This window comes from Urocitellus parryii, chromosome 5 (genome assembly GCF_045843805.1).
Source record: "Urocitellus parryii isolate mUroPar1 chromosome 5, mUroPar1.hap1, whole genome shotgun sequence".
In the NCBI taxonomy this organism is placed as follows: domain Eukaryota; kingdom Metazoa; phylum Chordata; class Mammalia; order Rodentia; family Sciuridae; genus Urocitellus; species Urocitellus parryii.
Genome location: NC_135535.1, coordinates 52,072,809 through 52,078,208, shown reverse-complemented (window position 1 = coordinate 52,078,208; position 5,400 = coordinate 52,072,809).

The window sequence follows — 5,400 nt, the reverse complement described above, 5'->3', positions numbered from 1 at the left end:
GTGGCTGTCCTCTCCCTCGCACTTCCGGGTTCTGAGGGAACAAGCATGCGCACAAGCGTGCGTGGGCGTGGCCGCCCCCAGCGGCGGGTTGCAGAGCGCGTCGCCGCCCAGGTCGCTCCCGGACCTCAGAGAGGATGCACGTGAAAGCCAAGGAAAGGAGGGAGGTTAACCGCCCCTGAGCGCCTTCGGCGCTTCGGCGGAATTCTGACCGGTCGGGCCTTCTATTATGGAAGGCAGCTAATTCGCTGCTGCGTGGAGCCGACCGCGTTCTGACGTGAGCTAGACGCCCCGCCCTGTGAGCCTGCGTTGTGCTGATGAGGCCACGCTTACGTGACGTCAGTTCTTGCGTTAACATCTGGCCCGAACTTAGGGGCGGAGCAGGAAGACTAGAATTGTGCCTGGAACTGTGCTCACTTTTCCAACAGGGCCCCTAGTTAGCGTGTATTGCCTTTAAACCAACAAAAAGTGAGTGGCTTGCAGATGAGAAGCCTGACAGGTAAAGGTTTCTATCTTGTCCCCGTCGTCTGATTTCCATCCCGTCACAAACAGAACTCCGCTCTGTTCTAGCCATGTAAGTTTTGTGTCGACCAGCGCCCACACAATGCTCCCAGACGTGTCTGTTCGGCTTGCCCATCCTACCTAAACGCCAGGCTTCCTGGAGGAGTTTACAGAATGAAGGACAAATTAATGTAAATTGGTGCACCTTGTCGTTAAGATTAATTGCAAGTTCTCTTGAAGTTTGTGGGTGACCATGAACCCGCCTTGTATTTATGCCCACTTCTTTGAAACACTGCCCACTACTCACTTGATTTTTCCTCATTCTCTCCTTGTCCATGCTTAGTTAGTTAGTCATACTGCATTTAATTGCATATATTTATTTGTCTTTTCTGTAATTACTGAGCTACCTAGAGCAGAGATTAAGTTCACTTAACCGTACAATCCTTACATAAGGGACAGCACAGTGATGTTTGTTGAAATAAATGAAAGAACTGTCTCTTTTCGTTTTCCCCCTTAAACTAGAACTGTTCGGTCATGACTAACTTTTAACCCAAATTCCACTAATTTAAATTTTAATGCACATTTGTTGTGCATTGTGCAACTCTTACCTGCCCTCAAGAATGTTATCGGAGGGGACTGGGGTTATAGCTCAGTGGTAGAGCGCTTACCTTGCATATGTGAGGTCCTGGGTTCCATCCTCAGCCGCCACATAAAAATAAATAAATTAAAATAAAGGTATTGTGTCCATCTACTAAAAAATATTGAAAAAAAGAATGTAATTGGAAAAGATCAATACTATTAACTGTGTTTATAGGGCAAAATGTTGTACCTGATAAAGGCAATTCTCTATTTGGAGAGCAGTGTTATCTTTTTGGAAGAATCTGGGAAGCTTCCAGAAGGCGAATGTGGTGGTTGATGAATGAGTAGAAGTTAGTAATCAAAGAAAGTGTGGTACTAGCAGCCAAACTAACAGGCATTGAAAGAGATTACAGAGCTCATAAGCATAACCATGTATTTTAAGAATTCTTTAGAAAATAAAGGTGGCATCATAAATCAGTGTTTAAAAGAAACCTCATTCAATTAATAGTGAAGGAGACATGATTAACTATATGAAAAAAAGACTATAGACTTGTTTCCTACAACAAAGAAAATTAAAATGTATTTTTAAAGCACCATAAAGAAACTAGAAAAAAATGCAAGTGAATATTTCATTGGTGTAGAGATAAAGAAAAGCCTTATAAATGAAAAAATTGGTACAATTTACAAAGGAATTGAATGATTTGACTATATAAAAATTTATAATTTTTACATGTCAAAGAAAACACGATGCCAATATGGGAAAAATTATTTGTAAATATATGTCAAACAGTTTTAATGTGTTAACACATCAAGTAAAGTACTTGTCTAGCATATTTAATCCCCGGTATTACAAAATCAAACAAAAAGGAAATAAAAATATTAAAATAGAATTGTCGGGCTGGGGATGTGGCTCAAGGGGTAGAACGCTGCCTGGCATGCGTGCAGCCCGGGTTTGATCCTCAGTACCACATACAAACAAAGATGTTGTGTCCGACGAAAACTAAAAAATAAATATTAAAAAATTCTCTCTCTCTCTCTCTCTCTCTCTCTTTAAAAAAAAAAAAAGAATTGTCATATGACCCAGCAATCCCACTTCTAGATATATATCCAAAGGAAATATCCACACCCTCCTGATTGTTGCAGCCTTATTAACAATAGTTAAGATATGGAAATGATTTAAGTGTACAGACATGGATGAACAGATAAAGAAAATGTCACATGCACACGCACACACACACGCACAGTTGGATATTATTCACCCAGACAAGAGAAAATTTAACTTTTGTGACAAGGATGCACCTAAAGGATATTATGCTACATGAAATAAGCCAGACAAAGAAAGAAAAGTATGTGTGATCTCATTTATATGTGGAATTTTTAGAAGAAATAAAATTGATTTTATTTCCTTTGAATATATACCCAGAAGTGGGATTGCTTACTTTCTAATCAGTAAGAATAAAAGGACATGGATATACAAGTCCCTAAAGGTAATTTAAAATCTTAAAATTATTTTTTTAAATGCTCAACATCACTAGTAATCAAAGAAATGCAGATTAAACTACTATATTCTATTTTTGTCTATCAGATTATCAAAAGAAACATTTTACAGTGATAAGCATGCAGTGATTCTGTTCTTATTTTATACTACAGATGTGAGTATAATTTGGCACAAACTTTCTGGAAAACATTTGGCAGTGCATATCAATAAATGAGAATGTATGTGAGTATCTGAAAGTAAAGCAAAGTAGATGCTTAACAAATATCAGTAATACCTATCATTTTTGTTATTTTTTTATTATCAACATCAGACCTCTCGTTCAACAGAGCAGTCTACCTTTCTTTATGTGTATGTATATGTACATATATGCATATGTAATATATAATATATGTAGTGAATTAACACATCCATTCAACTCACATAGTTTTGTAGGTGTGTGTATGTGTGGTGAGAACACTTAAAATCAATATTCTTAGCAAATTTCAAGTGATTATACGATATAGTATTAACTGACAATACAGTATTAACTGTAGATGACATGATTCATATCAATGAATTTATTCATTAAATGAATCATGATCACTAGAATTTATTCATCTTATAAGTGAAAGTTAGTGCCCTTTGATCAAGATCTTCCCATTTTCCCCTACCCTCCAACTCTGGCAATCATTCTACTCCCTACTTCTGAGTTCAGGTTTTTTAGATTCCACACAAATGAGATCACACATACTTTTCTTTCTGTATCTGGCTTATTTCATGTAGCATAATATCCTTTAGGTGCATCCTTGTCACAAATGTAAGATTTCCTCTTTTGTCTGGCTGAATAGTATCCAATTTTGTGTGTCTGTATGTGTGTGTATCACATTTTCTTTCTCTGTTCATCCATGTCTGTACACTTCATTTCCATATCTTAACTGTTGTGAATAAGGCTGCAACAATGTGAGTGTGGATATCTTTTCAAGATACTGATTGTATTTCCTTTGGGATTGCTGGGTCAAATGACAATTCTATTTTGGTATTTTATTTCCCTTTTGTTTATTTTTGTAGTACCGGGGATTAAACTCAGGGCCTTGCACATTCGAGGCAAGTACTTTTCCACAGAACTATATCTCCAGCCCTTTGTGGTTCTTGTTTGTTCAATTGGTTGTTTGGTTGATTTTTTGAGACAGGTTCTCACTACTGAGTTGCCCAGGCTTTAAACTTTTGATCTTACTGCCTTAGCCTCCCGAGTAGCTGGGATTATAGGTGTACACCACCACCTTGTCTTTTCACTTTTAACATTTTTTGAGGAACCGCCATTCAGTTTTCTATCATTCCTGTTCACTCCCACCAACCGTACACAAGAGTTCCTTTTTCTCCATACCCTCAACACTTGTTATGTCTTATGTTTTTGATAGTACTCAGTCCGACAGATGTGGGATGATAGCTCAGATTTTGATTTGTACTTTTCTGATGATCAGTAATATTTAGTGTGTTTTCATATATATGTTGTCCCTTTGTATGTTTTCTTTGGAGAAATGTCTGCTTAGGTCCTTTGCTCATTTTTAATCAGGTTATTTATATTTTTGCTATTAAGTTCTATAAATTCCTTATATGTTTTGGATATTAACCCCTTATCAGATAATATGGCTTGCAAATATTTTCTCCCATGCTGTGGGTTGCATTTTCATTTTGTTGATTGGTTCCTTTGCTATACAATTCTTCCTTTCTAACTTGATTATTATTTATTTTTCTTGCTTTCCTGAGTTTCATATATCCTCACTTATTTATTCTTGCCTTTGTTGCCTGTGCTTTTGGTTTCATATTCAGAAAAATTGTTGGCAAGACCAAAGTAAAGGAGCTTTTTCCCTGTATTATTTTCTATGAGTTTAATGATTTCAGGTCTTAATAAGTTTTTAACGCATTTCAAGTTAATTTTTTTGTGTTATATAAGGGTATATTTTCACTCCTTTGATGTAGATATCCAGTTTTTTAAATATTATTCATTTATTGAAGAGATTTCCTCTTCCCCATTGTATACTTTTGTGCCCTTGGCAAAGAATAACCTGTATTTGGGGGTTTATTTCGAGGCTCTTTATTCTGTTTCATTGGTTCATATATGTGCTTTTTGACAGTACCATACTATTTTTTAAAATTTTTTATTGGTGTGTTATAATTACATGTAACAGTGGGATTTGTTGTTAGATATTTGTACATTCGCACAACATAATTTAGTCAATTTCATTCCTCAGTATCTCCCACTATACTATTTTGATTAATATAGCTTTGTAGTATAATTCAAAATCAAGAAGTACATTGACTCTACCTTTGTTCTTCTTTCTCAAGATTGCTTTGGTTTGGTTTGATTTCAGGTATTTTGTGGTTCCATACAAAATTTAGGATTGTTTTTCCATTTCTGTGGAAAAGTGCTATTACAATTTTGATGGTGCTTACAATCAATCTGGAGATTGCTTTACATAGTATATATGTTTTAACTATTCATTCTTGCAATCCACAAACATGGAAAATCTTTCCATTTATTTGTGTTTTATTTGATTTTTTTTATCTGTGTCATAGTTTTTAGTTTATAGATCTTTCACCCTCTTGGGGAAATTTTTTCCTAAGTTTTTTATTTTTGATGGTATTATAAATGAGACAGTTTTCTTAATTTCTTATTCAGATTCTTTGTATTAGTGTATACAATCACAACCAATTTTTGTATGTTGATTTTGAATCTTGCAGTTTTCCTGAATTAATTAGTTCTAACAGTTTCTTGGTGAGCCAGGGTTTTCATTATATGTGTCATTTTTATAGACAATTTAAATTCTTCCTCTCTGGCTTGATTA